The 17,080-nt window shown below is 45.2% G+C and overlaps 1 protein-coding gene across 1 annotated transcript in view; it reads left to right on the top strand.

The window, feature by feature from the left end:
- taok3a (TAO kinase 3a) overlaps nt 1-17,080 on the top strand; it is a 135,436-nt gene that overhangs the window by 55,292 nt on the left and 63,064 nt on the right. Inside the window, exon 2 of the mRNA XM_056273590.1 lies at nt 766-862. The gene's annotated coding sequence lies outside the window, so the exon portion shown is untranslated. The remainder of the gene's footprint in view (nt 1-765; nt 863-17,080) is intronic.

Genomic DNA, 17,080 nt, shown 5'->3' with positions numbered 1-17,080 from the left:
GAACATGTGAGCTGCTGCTCGGCACCATCTAAAAGAGAGGGAGGAAGAGAGAGAGAGAACGAGAGGTAGAGCCAGTGGCACAGAATGACAGGGTGAAAACTGGATGATAGAAGTGCGTGGGAGGAAAAGCGCCGGGACACACGGGCCGGTTTCAGGCCCAAACTAGGAAGTAATTCCCTAGGAGCGAAGGTCATGTGGGTTGTTCACCTGCCGGAATGTCAATAACCTGTTTTTGTTTTATTATTATTTAATTTGTTTTGTTTTGTTTTTAATCCCATCATCATACGACTGAGAGTGTACAGGGGGGAGTTGGGCAAGGTTCACCGTTAACGCCCCACCTGCTTGTCAAAACAAGACACGGCACAGTGGCCGCCGGCCTTCCCCTGTCAAAACAATGCGACGTGCGCTTGTATAGCATGTGTACGTGTGTGTGTGTGTGTGTGTGTGTGTGTGAGTGAGTGAAAAAGAGATTGGTTTGGCTTGTGCATGCCCGCAGGTGTGTGGATGTTGTAAAGTTGTGTGCATGTGAAAGCTTGCTTGAAGCATCCAGTTTGCGTCGGTTTCCTCAAGGTCATGGATTTGGGGAGGAGAGTCTGTGTTTGCGCTCATGAAGAGGTTCAGTCAGGCAGAATACACGGCCCCTGCAACGAAAAATTTAAAAAAAAATGTGAAGAACTCACTGGAATCATTCTCAAAACAACTGTCTAACTACGGTATTCTTTTTTCTTTCTTTTTTTTTTCTCTGTCTGTCGTTGTGTCTCTCAGGTTGTATGTGTGACATGAGGCAACGGCGTGGTTTATAGACAGTCGCTGAGGAGAGAGAGAGAGTCCATACCCGCCTCCCCTCACGCCTTTCATACAGGTAGGCTACCACATGTCAGTGATGCCACACATGCCTTTCATCACCCTGTATAGGGTGTACGGACAGGGCATACAGACTGTACAGGGTGTACTGTCTCTATGCCCTGTACACCCTGTAAAGTCCAGTCTGTACACCCTGTATAGTCTGTACACCCTGTAAAGTCTGTGCAGTCTGTGGCCAGGAGTTCTCCAACATCATACCTATTAGGATGCTTTGGTACAGTGTGTTTGATTTTCAGTTTTTTTGCTTAAATTTTATTTTTCTTGCCTGTCAGCAAAAAAAGAAATAGCAATTTATTTTCTTTTTGTTCTTCCTGTATGTATGAAGTTGCACTCTTTGCTTCATCTGTTGTATTGCTGTGAAGTTAAAGACCCCCTCCGATGAAAATCAAGTTTTGTTTTGGGGTTTTTTTTTTTTACCCCCCCCCCCAATTGTATCCGGCTACTTACACCACTGTTCCGAGCCGTCCCGGTCGCTGCTCCACCCCCTCTGCCGATCCGGGGAGGGCTGCACACTACCACATGTCTCCTCTGATACATGTGGCGACGCCAGCCACTTCTTTTCACCTGACAGTGAGGAGTTTCACCAGGGGGGACATAGCGTGTGAGAGGATCACGCTATCCCCCCCTCCCCAAGCAGGCACCCCGACCGACCAGAGGAGGCGCTAGTGCAGTGACCAGGACACATACCCACATCCGGCTTCCCACCCGCAGACACAGCCAATTGTGTCTGTAGGGACGCCTGACAAGCCGGAGGTAACATGGGGATTCGAACCAGCGATCCCCATGTTGGTAGGCAACGGAATAGACCGCCACGCCACCCGGATGCCCCGTTTTTAACCTTGTTAACATGTACATGTGGTGTTAGGGTAATGTTACAGGACATATCAGGGGCAGAATAAGCAGTCAACGCCATGGCTGATTATATCTGCATTGAAAGTGTAGTGTACCAAGGACAGGCTCAAACAAACAGATTCAGACAGGCAGGATTTCATACGCCGCAACCCTAAGGAACCAATCCCGTTGGACGGGGTGGTGCTTTACATATCATTATGTGCACTCACTTCAGCCATGTGGCTACTTATTGTAATTTTGCCAGCTTTAAGTTTCACTACTTCCAGAAACGGTGGCAGAGACGTGTTTTGTTTTGGCTGCAAATTACAAAAGGAGAAACGGCGAGCCTTCGTTTATCCTTACCAAAGGATGCGAAAATCCAAGAGAAACGGGTGCAGTTTACTTGGAAAATTCATAATGTCCCAGCCCCCGAAGAGAAAACGCAAGTTTGCAGTAGCCTTCTTCAAGCAGAGGTTACTGTGTTTGATGAGCAGAGTGGATGGTGAACAGGTACATGCACGGCAGGCCAGTGATGGAGGGGTGGGGAGATTTGAATTGGGGGTGGGGATAATTTGTGTATTCATAGATTCTGGATTTTTTTTTTTAATGAAGGAGAAGGAGTAGATTTTAGGATTTACATCCATCCATCCATCCATTATCCAAACCGCTTATCCTGCCGTCAGGGTCACGGGGATGCTGGAGCCTATCCCAGTCATTGGGTGGCAGGCGGGGAGACACCCTGGACAGGCCACCAGGCCATCACAGGGCCAACACATACATTCACCCACACACACCTAGGGACAATTTAGTATGACCAATTCACCTGACCTGCATGTCTTTAGACTGTGGGAGGAAACCGGAGCACCTGGAGGAAACCCACGCAGACACGGGGAGAACATGCAAACTCCACACAGAGGATGACCCGGGACGACCCCCAAGGTTAGACTGCTGCGGGGCTCGAATCCAGGACCGTCTTGCTGTGAGGCGACCGTGCTAACCACTGCGCCACTGTGCCGCAGATTTCAGGATTTGAACAAGATAATTGAACTTTGCAGAAAAAAACCCCTCATCAGACACATCATTTAGTCAAGCAGAGCATTTTGTATGTCTCAAAACATGCCTGCAGAGGGACTTTAAACTGTTTCAAGCAGACGACACGGATCCAACTCATACGTTCAGTCTTGGAGTCATCTGATTTTTTTAATTCTCATTCGCTGTATTGGAGCTTCACCCTGCGGCACGCGCCGTGTCGTTCAGCCTGGTGTCTATCCAAATCCCCTCCATGTTGCAGTTGGACAGGCACCACAGGGATCAGGAGAGTGGAAACTGGGTCTCGTTTGACCCGTAATGGAGGCTGGCTGCCTGGCTGGCTCTCTTGTCTCTGCTGTCTCGCTGAAGCAATCACATTGAATTAAAAAAAAAAAGAAATTGGATGGCAGCAGGCAAACCACGGCTTGTTCCAGTGTTACGCGTGTGTGTGTGTGCATCTGCGTGCTACAGTGGGTGCACATGATAACGTGTGTGTGTTTGTGTGTGTGAAAGGTCTAGAAATAGCTGCATGTTGGAAAATAGTTAGAAACTTGTGACACAAAAGTTGGCCTCAGCAGAGATTGAGTAACTAAACAAGGAGATAGCTGTTCTCTGTGAATGGTGTGTGTTGTGCAGTGTGCACGCTCAGATACGCAACAGTTAACACTGTACCACTGTTGTTTTCCTTGACTACCTTCATGGGCAAATAAATGTTCACTTTGCCATTTGAGTGAGTCTGGTCAGAGGGATGAGTGACTCAGGTTTCGCCAGCTGTGGATAAGCAGACGACGCACGATGTGGAAATGGAGGTGTTAATGTTTAACATCTCCATTCACAACACAGTATAGTTGAAGCGGCTTCAACTCACTTTGCAGAGTTTAGTTGAAACGTTTATTTGGGAAGGGACAATGTACATTGACTAATATTCAAAACAAATTTAAATGTACCTGAGTTAGCTAATAGGCTCGTTCCCATCGGCAGTCCCTTTGCTTGATGATGTTAGGCATCCGAGGATAATAAAATAGTACAAAAAATTAAAAAATAAACATACAACATAGTTAATATACAAGACAAGAACAACAAGAGCAAACAAACAAGAAAATGTACAGAATAGACAAATAATGTAGAAAAAGATGATAAAGATTATATAGAAAATAATATATATAAAAAAGATGACATATAACACCGCTAATGTACAATACAGTTAAACAACATGTTAAAGGTGTGTGCGAATAGCATCGATTTTGACATTGTTGGTTCTTAATAAGCCATTTGTTGTCATTACACGTCAATGAATAATAGAATGGGGACTCTCTAATTGATTGTGGTGCTGAGTTCCATTGATGTGATGCTCTAAAGGAGAAGACGGCCTGACTAAATGCAGTTCTCCTGAGTGGGGTTGTGCAGTCCCCTCTAGCTGTACTTCTGGTAGCTCTGTTTGTGGTAGATTTGAAGTTGATGAAGCTGGACAGAGGAGGAGGAGCTAAACCATGCATGATCTTATAAACTAGGCAGGCATTTTTGTATTTGATGAGGTTTTCTCAACTAAGTAGATTATACTTTTCTAGAATATGGCAATGATGAAAAGTGAATGGCTTCTTGTCTAAGGTTTTAAGTGCTTGTTTGTATAATGATTCCAGTGGTTTTAAATGTTGTAGAGTGTGTTAGACCAGCTTATCAGGCAATAGGTAATGTAGGAAACAACCATTGAGTGGAAGTATATCTTTGCTGCCTCAGTTGATAGTAAGTCTCTGGTAAACCTGAAATTTGCCAAACTAAATCCTACTTCATTGGAGACCCTTTTTATGTGGGTTTTGAAGCTGAGGTTTGACTCTATGTGTACTCCTATTTGTATTCTGAGACAACTTGTAGTCTCTTTCTCTGGATGAGAATATCGTGATGTTGCCTTTTGAGAAAAAAATACAAACTGTTTTCGACACATTCAATTGCAGACGACATTGGTTAAGCCAGGATGTGACCTTCAACATAACATTTGTGAACTTGATTGTTACCTCTTCTGTAGTTTTACCATGAGAAAAAAATAACTATCATCAGCATACATTAAGATGTCACATTTTCCACCCACAGAAGGTAGATCATGCTGAATAGGACTGTACCCAGTATAGAGCCATGTGGGACACCAAATGATAGAGCTAGAGAATTACATGTATCAATTCTGACAAGATGGGAGCGAAATGAGAGGTAGGTTCTGATAAGGTTGGCAAATTATGTGGAAATATTGGGAAATTTAGTAGTTTATGCAGTAGGATGTTATGATTAACGGTATCGAATGCTTTCCATAGATCAAGCAACATAGCCCATACAGCCTCGCCTTTGTCCATTGATGCCTTAACTTTTTCTATGAAATAGCATGTAGCTGTTTCTGTTGAGTGATTAGCCCTGAATCCAAATTGCATTGGGTGCAGTGGGAAGAGGTATTGTTGAGATGGTCAATGCTTTGTTTGGGGACTAGTTTTTCGAATACCTTTGATACTACAGGTGAAATATTGTAGCTGGTGGTCAGACGAGGGTCACCACCTTTGAATATAGGGGTTACAACTGCAGACTTCCATGAGTTGGGAAACCTCGCTTGACCCAATGCGGTATTAATGATATGTGTTAGTGGTTTAGCTATTGAGGAGTTGAACTCTTTCAGCATGAGTGTGTTTATACAATAAATATCCCCAGTCCTTGAAGACTTGAGAAATGCGATTACTTTTGCAACCTCTGTCTCAGGCACTGGTCTTAATGCTAGTGCTGGCTCACTAGTACTGATAGTCCATGCATTGTTTTGTTGAACTGTGAAACTTTGGGTTATGGTAGTCACTGACTCAACAAAGTATTAATTGAGGGCCTTTGCCACATTAACTGGGCTCTGTCGGATTGTGTCATTGACCTTCAATTCAATTGGCTTTGTTATGATTTTGTTTAGACTGGTTAATTTTTTAATCTGCCTTCATATAGCTTTTGAGTTACTGTGAGAGTTTTCAATGATTGTGATGAAGATGTCCGCCTTTGCTTTTCTCAATTCTCTTTTTACCTTGTTTCTTGGCATTGCGAATGTATGTCTATCATGGAACATCTTTGATTTTGTGGCTATTTTTAAAGCCTTCATTAATTTTTGGACATTATTGTTCACCTAGGGGAGAGTCTGCTTCTTATTTTTGCATTTCATCTTAATCGAAAATTCATTGATTATAGATTGCAAATTTTCTGTAGTGTTTTGGCTAGTTACTTCTGAATCATTTTCAAGGAGTCTATCATCTCAGTTTGTTTTTTATGATTGTTTTGAAGTGCTGTTGCTTGTTTATTGGGATGCCAGAGTTCCTTATTGCCGTGAGTAGTGTGAGTAGTAAACATCCTGCATGTTAATTTTCTTGATATGAGCACCAAATTATGGTCTGACAGCCCAGTTATCATGTTGTGTGATTTTTGTTATCCTTTCGGGTCTATTGCTAAATATTAGGTCGATCTGGGTACTGGTGCTGTTGGTTATTCTTGTTGGACCTTTAACCATTTGAGTCAAATTAAAACTATCAGTAGTTTGCTTGAGCTTTTTCCTTAAGGACTTGTCTTCCCAAATCAAGTTGAAGTCACCCATTACAATGACCTCTTTCTTGAAATCACACTGACGTAATATTTTCTTGAGTTTATGATAAAAGCTAATGTTGGAAGAGGGTGGTCGACAAATGACTATAAGTGTATAGGACATCTTAGGAGATAAAACCATGTTTAGGCCTATACATTCTAAATCAGGTGGATCTTACATTGAATCTCTTTACAACGAATGCTGTCCTTTACATACGCCATAACCCCGACTGCCTTTGTGTCCGCTCGGTCTTTCCTGAAAATGGTACAACCCGGAAGTTGTAGAACAGCAGATGGGGAGTTATCATAAAGCCAAGTTTCAGATAAACAGAGGAAATCCAAGTTGGACTCGGATAACATGATTTATCTGATCCCTTTCGGACTTTCAGCTTCGTATATACAGGTGCCCACCTAATGTACCTTTTGGCTTTGCTGTTGGATCCCAAATAATTCTCGCGTTGTTTACCGTTTGAAAGACTTTCCACTTCCGGTTCATTCGGAGTGCCCTGTTTACTGGCCCGCACTTGTTGTCATTGTTTGTGTGTTTTTGCGGGGTTTTCCTAAAGTCATTATCACTCGGTTGGACGTTGTGTGGGCTCAGGTGTGTACAGTCACTGTTGCTGCTCATTGGGGTCGCTGAAGATGTTCTTGTCCTTGCCACATCGAGACCGCCCGGCCAGGGTGGCTGCACCGTCGGGAGACGGCCGCCGGTCGGGATCGCCAAGTCCGCTGATCGATGAGCAGAAGTGGGATTGCACGTTGGATGGTAGAGAGAATCATTACCAGAGTCAATGAGAAACTTTAAGTCTAGGTGTGTGTGTGTGTGTGTGTGTGTGTGTGTGTGTGTGTGTGTGTGTGTGTGTGTGTGTGTGTGTGTGTGTGTGTGTGTGTGTGTGTGTGCGTGTGGAGTGAGTGAGTGAGTGAGTGAGTGTGTGTGTGTGTGTGTGTGTGTGTGTGTGTGTGTGTGTGTGTGTGTGTGTGTGTGGCGCGTGAGTGAGTGTGCAGGCATGTCATGTTTATGCAAATGCTTCACCTGCTTCCCAAGTGCAGATTTCCTCATCTTCCTCATCTTCCTCGTTGCTCTTCTACCTTCCAGGGGAAGAAACAAACTGATCACATTAAGACCACTTTAATACTCCTGCCAGTCCCCGCAGCACCCAGCACAACGCCCCCTATAGTATTAGTAATGAGAACTGACCCATTTAATCTCACGCAGCAAATGTGTGTACACACAACACACACACACACACACTCGCAGCATCTCAAGGGTGCTTGCGTTGGGTCGACGTGTGCGGTTATATCTGCCCCCACCCCCCCAACCCGGTTTTTGTGGCTTTGACTACAAGGGGTTTATTGAAGTACATTGATCCCCTCCCCCCTTTTTATGGGGCTCAGGCTCGAATCCATACACACACACACACACACACACACACGCACACACACTGCTCCAAAGCTCTAATCCCACTCTCTCTGTAATATCATGATAGGCGTAAAGCGCACTGGGACATTACATAATTGTAATTCTTTCTCAATCACACACACACACACACACACACACACACACACCCTGCCTTCGCTCTGTATCTCGGCACACAGTTTGGCAGTTTTACCATTCTTCTCATGTGTGATTGGAGCAGGCAGTTTGGATCCCGGTAAGAATTCCCACAGTCTGTCTAATTCCTGTTCCTGCCCAGAGCCGCGAGGGGGGGAGGGAGGGAGGGGGGCCAGTAAGCCGCTAATGCCCCCGGCTACACATACACTGACACACATAGGCACACAAACACATATACATACACGTGCACACACCCACATGCTCTGACTCATATGAGCACCCAGCCTCCCGCTGTCACACACACACACACACACACATGCACCTGCGTTTGCACGCTACAACACACAAACACATTACATATGTGCGCTGATACTCACTCACTCACACCCACACACACACACACACACACACACACACACACTGGAATGCTGACACATGGACGCACAAGCTTTAACATACATATACATATAACATACATATTGCATGTGCACTACAGCATGCACACAACACACACACTCTCACATGTAAGCAATCACTCTCAGGAACACACACACACACACACACACACACCACTGCAGCCCTGCAATAGTTCAGATAGAATACAGTCAAACTCAGAGAAGGAGAGAATAAATAATAAAACTGGTTTCTTGCTACGTGGTTCTTTACAGTGATGGAAAAAGGGTCAGAAAAGAAGTGTTAAAGAACGACCGGGATTTCCCTCCTACCTAAAACGACCGTGGGTGGTCAAAATGACTGCCGATTTTTAAACTCTATATTCTGTCAAGATAAATACCCAGTTGAGATATTAATGCGTTACATATGTTAGTATGTCTGTTATGAAACTAACTGACACCAAAATTAACATTTTAACAACTTTAATACTATTTTTAAACAATTTAGAATGGCCGCTGTCCAACGCCTGTAAATACTGCAACGCCTCGGTGGTGGTCATGGTGCGTCTGTAACCAGACATGTTGGCAATAATCAGAAATCAAGTGTAGACTATTTCTCTGCACTGGAGGGCGCTAGTGTGTTTCTAGAACAGAGCAACGAACTTCACGCAGGAAATGACGCGACCAACACACGTCGTAAATAGTCACATGACGCGCACAATCACGCGCAAATTACGCGCCGTCATTTTGACCGCGGATGGTCGTTTTAGGTAGATCTGATAACTTTTTGTGTGCAATTGATCTAAAACTCATTTTATAAATATATGCAGTTTTAGGAGCATTCGGGGAGCGGCAGGTCTGTGTCTTTTTTCACGAAGTTATTAAACTGAAAATCCCAAACCGTCAAAATGACCGCCATGGTCGTTGCAGAGGACTGGAGGAGAGATGAGAAGTAACGTGTTGCGACAGATAGTGAAGCTTACACAACGTAAATGTTGAGTCTTGTTTTGCTCGTGTGCGTAAACACACACACACACACACACACACACACACACACACACACACACACACACGAAGAGGGAGGGAGCCTCGTCTTCCTGCCAAGTCCCTCGTTGTCTAGCTTGTAATAACACGTGGCTGTCAGTGGAGCGTGTGCCTGTGCGTGCGTGCGCGCGTATTCATTTGACTGAACCAGTCAATCATCTTGTCGACCGACAGAAAGTCGATGATAATTCTGGTATTTGGTCAGTTGTTTTCGTCATCGTCCAGTAGATTTGCACAGTTACAAAGGTGTCTCTCTCTCTCTCTCTCTCTCTCTCTCTCTCTCTCTCTCTCTCTCTCTCTCTCTCTCTCTCTCCCTCTCCCCCTCTCGTTCTCGCTCTACGGGGGCTTGGAGGTTTGGGTCCCAGTGGCCGTGCAGGTTTGAGCTCTAGAATGTTCCCCAGCCTGATGGACACATTCTACGTACTCGTGAAAACACACCGGCACATCAACACTCGTGCCAGCACAGCCTGGGGCCCCCAGGTGGGGGCAGGGGGGGTGTCCCACTGGGGTTGTGCGCGCATGTGTGTGTGTGCGGAGGGGGGGTGCACGTGAAGGCCTTGTTAGCCTATTATCTCATATGATAACGTCTAATGCAGCGTGATTGCTAAAACACACCCCATCACCTTGCACATAAACAAACACACACACGCAGTAGAGTGTCATTCAGTCACATATGGGTGCACCAATTAACAATGAATTCAAACACAAATGCACACACCCATTTACTAACATGCATGTGGACACATACACACGCTCACACACACACACACACACTGTAAGGCTATAATCTGTCTAAGCTGTTTTCCTAATCACCTTTCTCTCTGTGTAATACCAGTCATAAGTGCACAGTGACCACACAAACACACACACACACACCTGCACAGACAGAGTGAGATGTCCCAACCTTTAGTCTTTGCTGGTAACAGCCTGTGTTTCAACCTGTTGTTGCTACATTGCATCACATTACAGATCTGAGAGGAGGAGGAGGAGGGGGGAGGGGAACGGGCTGAGAAGGTGTGCGGATTCTTCAGCCTGAACACATGACTCTCTCATTCGTTTACTCTGTTTATACCTCCGTCATTCTCTCTCTCATGTTTACCCCGTGCCTTTGATCTATCCTCTCTCTCTCGCTGTCTCGCTCTCCCTCTGTCTCTCTCTCTCACCCTCCCTCTCTGTCTCTGTCCTCTCCCTCATCCTCTCATCCTCACCTCGTCTCTCTCTGTCTTCTCTTGCCTGTTTATCTCTCCCCTATCTTTTCTCTCTCTCTGTCTCACTCTCTCACTGTCTCTCTCGCCCTCTCTCTCTGTCTCTGTCCTCTCCCTCATCTTCTCATCCTCACCTCGTCGCTCTCTGTCTCTCTTGCCTGTTTATCTCTCCCCTATCTTTTCTCCCTATCTTTCTCTCTCTCTGTCTCGCTCTCGCCCCCTCTCTCTGTCTGTCTGTCAGTCTCTCACTCTCTCTCTGTCCTCTCCCTCATCCTCACCTCCTGTCCCTCTCTCCCTGTCTTCTCTCTCCTGTTTATCTCCCCCATATCTTTCCTCCCTCTCTCTCTCTCTCTCTCTCTCGCCTTATTTCTCTCCCTCCATCTGTCCTTTTCCCCACCTTCAGCTTTTTCATCCCACTCTCACCTCTTCGCTCCCTGACCCTCTTACTCTTTCTAGGCACATGCTGCTATTTCTGCCATTTTCACTATTTCTGCCATTTTCCACGCGTGTGTGTGTGTGTGTGTGTGTGTGTGTGTGTGTGTGTGTGTGTGTGTGTGTGTGTGTGTGTGTGTGTGTGTGTGTGTGTGTGTGTGTGTGTGTGTGTGTATTCCAGTTTTCATCAGGAGAGCTCATACAGAGAGACAGACGGGGCTGATGCAACTATCTCTCCTCTCTATCTCTCTCTCTCACACACACACACACACTTGAATGCACACACACACACTGAACACACAAACAGACAATGTTTAATACACACACACACACTCTGAACACAGTGTTTAATACATACACACACAGGGTTTAATACACACACACACACACTTTACACACACAGACAATGTTTAATACACACACACACAGACAATGTTTAATACGCACACACACAGACGATGTTTAATACGCGCACACACACACAGACAGTGTTTAATACACACACACACACTGAACACAAACACAGACAATGTTTAATACGCACACACACAGACAATGTTTAATATGTGCACACACACACGCTTTACACACACACATAAACACAGACAATGTTTAATACACACACACACACTGAACACAAACACAGACAATGTTTAATATACACACACACACACTGCATGTCGCTCACTCATCCAGCAGGTGTTGCGGGAGTTGTGTTGTCGTTTCGGTTTCTTTTCTTTCTTCCTGGTCTCCTGAGCGGTGGTGGAACCCGTGTCATTTTCAGATCAATTTTACATGTCAGTTAATAACACAGCACATCACTGACAGCTCACTCACAACCTTTAGCCATGAAGGAGACCACTGATGGGTGTGCTGCAGCAAGCAGTGCTCATATGCAGGCATCTGACCCGCACACGCTTTCATCACTGCCTTGAACATGAAGTCAACAATGTGGGGAAAAGACTTACAGCAAGCACATGACATGGAAAGTGTTGGGTCTCCAGTGGTGGCTGGCCAGTACGGGGCGCCGGGGCGCCGCCCCCTTCAAACAGCAAGAGAAGAAAATCTACTTCCATCCATCCATTATCCAGACCACTTATCCTGCTCTCAGGGTCACAGGAATGCTGGAGTCTATCCCAGAAGTCATTGGGCGGCAGGTGGAGAGACACGCTGGACAGGCCGCTAAACATGTTAAATATAATTGAATGCTGGAGTCTATCCCAGAAGTCATTGGGCGGCAGGCGGAGAGACACGCTGGACAGGCCGCTAAACATGTTAAATAGAATTTAGTTGTTTAATGCAAATAATTATGAAATAAACGTGTTTTTCAGTCTGTGAGCGCCTGTTAGCAGTCATTAAATATTGGTTCCAAATGGTATTTGCTTGATTTCTGTCTGGATAGATATACTTCCCGGTTGAGGGGCACCAGCCAAACCATACCTTATGTAAGGCCTCAAACTTGTGGTGAGCAAGTGACCTGAAGCTGCTGTCTGATTGGTTTCTTCAGATTTTCCAGGGGGTGCAGTTCTGTGCGCCCCAGACACTCCCACTTTTATTGGCAGTGAATTGGTATTGTTTTAATGTTTTTTGATCTAATGTGATTGGACAATTCTCGTGGCTGTCAATCATGTTCACACCTACCACGACGCCTCGTCTCCACTGTCAATCATCCACCGTCTACGAACCCTGATAAAATCTATAGCCTACATTGTCCTTATTAATAACTCTGTGCCTGTGTGGACATTGAAGCAGCTGTCAGGTGTGCTGCGCCAAGGTAAACTGCGCCCCCCCCCAAACAAAAATGTTTTCACCAGCCGCCACTGTTGGTCCCCATACATTTGGTCTCTAGTCACACCCCATCAGAGGAAGGAGGCTTTACTTCTTCTAGCAGGGAAAGATATGTCGAGTTTATTTTACTCATTTTTTGGAGAGACAACTTAAAAGACGGACAGAATGACGTAGCGACGGCTGCCACGTGGAAGCCGTGCACGTGTCACGTGCAGACATTGTGTTATGCAGCCAGGTGAACCGTGACCCCGTCTGCTGTTTACATGATGGCCCCGACATGGCTTCCGAGTGTAATCTAGGGCATCCTTTGTGAGAAAAGAAAGCTCAGGTTCGTGAAATTGATTTCTCGGTCTGGATGTAGTGTAACACAACGGGCCCTGCTGTTCCGACCTCTGGGGCGACCCGCTCACAGAGTGTGTGTGTGTGTGTGTGTGTGTGTCAGCTTTTCAGCCTTGTTTGTTTTGTTGGTGAAAACCGGCTCATTAACGACCTCTTTTCAAAAACTGAGAAGGTTGCTAAGTCAAAACCCGCCTTTGTAAACACATTTTCAACTGAGCTATTGACTCGTTTTCTTGACGTTGTTGCCAAAAAAAAATTCCCCAGAGTTTTCTTGAAGAAATGCTAATGCTGATCAATTAAAAACAATTCTGATCATGTCTTGGAACCAAAGGTGAGTTTTGATGTAGCTAGCGACTTGTTTCTGTCATGATTATTAGTTTACTTCACTTTTGCCAATGGAAAAATTCCACTTCCGGTGTGGGAAGATGGCGGCGCAAAGTCACGTTTGCAGCGGCCTCCCCCAGTACCGGTGAGGCAAGATGGCGGTGCGAACTTAGTTTGCGGCGGCTTCACCCAGTGCCGTCCATGCAGTGCCTTTGACCGCTTCTGGGTTTGTGTCTTCGCCCTGCCCAGAGCTGTGCCCAAAGAGGAAACGCCGAGGGTGGTCTGACAACTGGGCAGGCTAAGCTAACTGCTAGCACATGCAGACCGGCAGTTCTGATAACACCGAGGGCGGTCTGGCAGTGTGGAGTGCGGGAAGGTGTGTCGAAGGTGTCTGGCTGGGACAGCTGGCGTTGGATCGGCTGAGGGAGCCGGGTCTGCTGCGTCCAGTGGGCCCAAGGACCACGGTCCAGCCTGGAGCTGCACCCGACGAGGAAACACCGAGGGCGGTCTGACAGGATGCGGAAGCGGGGCAGGCTGAGCTAACTGCTAGCCCATGCAGACCGGCATAGTCCATGGGCCAGAGCCCAAAATTTCCTATTTCGGTACACTCAAGGTGGCAAAACTTACTTATAATTTTTGAAAGGATCCATGTCTGTAGATGATATTTTGGTATGATAACCATTTCTGAGTGGCAGCTGTATCACAGTTATCAGCTCATGAAGTTAACCACCCCCTAAAGTAAATTGCATTTTAGACGCTGGTGCATATCCTGGTTTAGCCTCATGGTCAGGACATTTTTCAATGTTCTATAATATTGTCTTTGGTATCATTTTAAAGGGGACCTTCTTAGCTTTCATTCAAGCCCTGTTGTGGATATTTCTCACAAATATAGAGGTCACTTGAGCTCTTCAACCCGTCAATAACACACATCTTTCTGCAATGTTCGCCTAAACTATATACTTTCTTTTAGCCCTGTGGCATCTAGGAATATCAGGGACACAAAACACAAAAACTGGAATACTCACAGGACTGTAAAGATTCAGGAAATGTATAATATACCCATACTATTTCATTGTGTGAGGTGATTGTGAACCTTAAATTAGAAGGGCATTATTACTAAGAAACTAACTAGACCAAAGCCAGTTAGTCCATGGGTCAGACCAGATATCGATATCACCCAAGGTGACACAACTTCACTGGTGCCATTTTATTTGGTACACTAACAGAAGTAAAATAATACATGATAACCTTTCCAAATGAGCAGCTATTTCATTTTTCTTTCAGGAAACCTGTTTCTGTGCCTCTCACGATTGTGTATTTGCCCAGATTTTTACAAATATAGCATTTCAACACCCCTGGTACTGATTAGCCTAGCTTAAACTCAGTTCTGACAGTCATCCTGGCTGGCGTTCACTCTCTTGGACGGTGATTTTTTTAAAATTTTATTTAATGTTGGATATATGTATTTATTTATTTTAGTTTTGTAGTTTTTTGTAGTTTGGATATATGTGTTCTTGTAGGTGTTTTGGATTTGTTTTTGTCTGTTGCACTGCTGTGGGTTGAGGGAAATTATATTTAATTTGATTTCATTTACACAAGTGCATGAAATTAAATGACAAATACATGTTCCTGATTCCTGAAATTAAAGGTGCAGTAAGCAGTCCCGGGTGGAAGTTAGCAAGAGCTATGCAGTTATATTTTGAAAACATGCTGCTAAAGAATCCGGCCCTCCCTTCTGCCGAAGAGCCTTGTAAACACACAAACTGATTGACAGCAAGTGGGGACCAATGGAGACGCTGGCTTGCAAACAACTCCCCTGACTGGCTGACAGAAGGCATTCTGTCTCTTTACAGCACCTAGAGCAGTCACAAGTCGGGTTTCCATCCACGTTTATCACACATTTTAACCGAATCTTCACAAAACTGGCAAAAGAAAATGCGAATTTATGCGCGTTATGAGAATATTAAGAGTTTATTTATCAAGATAAGCAGTAGGTGGCACTAAGTCTCCAGTCAGGTACCATTATACCGCTGCAGAAGAAGAGGGTACAATGAGATGACGTAATTAAAAGAGCGCCAGTCAAACCTCAAACGAAGGAAAACGTGATGGAAAGCTTGGTGATGGAGAGCACAGGGGCAATGGAAATGGAGTTTTGAACAACTGACATTCAAGGAACAGTACAGTCTCCCTCGGTCCACACATGCCTGATGTTTTAGTCTGCCGCCATTTTTCATCTCCAGTGGAGCGGAAGTCGTCATTTATTCGCTGAATCTGTTAACATTGGACTTAGTCACATGTACCTTTTATTGAAACACCAACTTTTCCACTTCCCCCAAGTGTAAAACTATTTTTTCGATATTTCGCGATTTTTTTTCCGGATGTTCGGCATTTCTACTCAGGTGTTTTTATGTGCAAATTGAAAATGCGCATAAAAACGTGTGGATGGAAACTCAACTACAGATATCAGATTTTCTCCTCGGTGCATCTCCTAACTTGATAGCTGTCAGCATGTAGAAAGTGATCAACCAAAAGTGTTCTAAATTAAAATATATGAAGGGCGCCTTAACACCGCTTCTCAGAGGGCAGACGTTGGCCTGGCTGGCTGCCTAGCATCGTCCACCACGTGTCTGTCTCTAGACATGCTCTTGAGCAAGGCAAGAAATCCCTACCTCCTCCTTTGAATTCTGACCAGTAAGGGATAGCTATACATTCCACTGCAATTTCTGTTCTTTAGATCCCTAAATTTCTGTTCTTTAGATCCCTAAAGATAATAATACTTGAATATTTGCTAAGATTCGATATATCGCAGTCTGACATGCACCTGAAAGGGGGAGAAACTTGGATGCCATGCGTCATGGTACAGGTAACACTAGAGTGTAAGTCACACATTTCATCACAATAAGGTATTATATCGATGCTTTGGACAACGATATGATATTTGCTGATATGACAAATTCTGCCACGATACGATTTCGATTCGATTCAGGGGCCTGCAGTCGATATGATACGATATCGTATGTCCATTTAACATGATCACTTACATTTATGTCAACTCACAAAAAGCAACAAAAATTATGATCTGACCGTTTTTAATAGACTCTTCCAGACATTTAAATGAAAAACAAACTATTCCTGGGTTTCTGGGTGGCGTGGCGCTCTATTCCGTTGCCTACCAACACGGGGATCGGCGGTTCGAACCCCTGTGTTACCTCCGGCTTGGTCGGACGTCCCTACAGACACAATTGGCCGTGTCTGCGGGTGGGAAGCCAGATGTAGATATGTGTCCTGGTCGCTGCACTAGCGCCTCCTCTGGTCAGTCGGGGCGCCTGTTTGGGGGGGGGGGCTGGGGGGAATATCGTGATCCTCCCACGTGCTACGTCCCGCTGGTGAAACTGAGGAGTCGATCCATCGATCTGGACTGATGGATCGTTACACCTTTAGGTAATACCGCTCGACTCAAAGTGTGAAGCCGTCATCTTTCATCACCTGGTCCACTGCGACACAGTCTAGTTCTGTGTCGTCCGCTACAATCCTGAGTATTGTCGTTTTTGTGTTGGACTTACTGACTCCTGTGGACACTGCAGTAACTTCAGTGGCGTTTGACCACCCTACAGCCCAGAGAGCGAATGGAATAAAATGGTCACCAGTGTTATTATGTCAGCAAGTTCTCAACCAACCAAACAAAAACACAT

The sequence above is a fragment of the Lampris incognitus genome, chromosome 1, assembly GCF_029633865.1.
Source record: "Lampris incognitus isolate fLamInc1 chromosome 1, fLamInc1.hap2, whole genome shotgun sequence".
Taxonomy (NCBI): Eukaryota; Metazoa; Chordata; class Actinopteri; order Lampriformes; family Lampridae; genus Lampris; species Lampris incognitus.
Note: the sequence above shows the minus strand (reverse complement) of the source record. Positions and strands in the feature narration are given on the sequence as shown.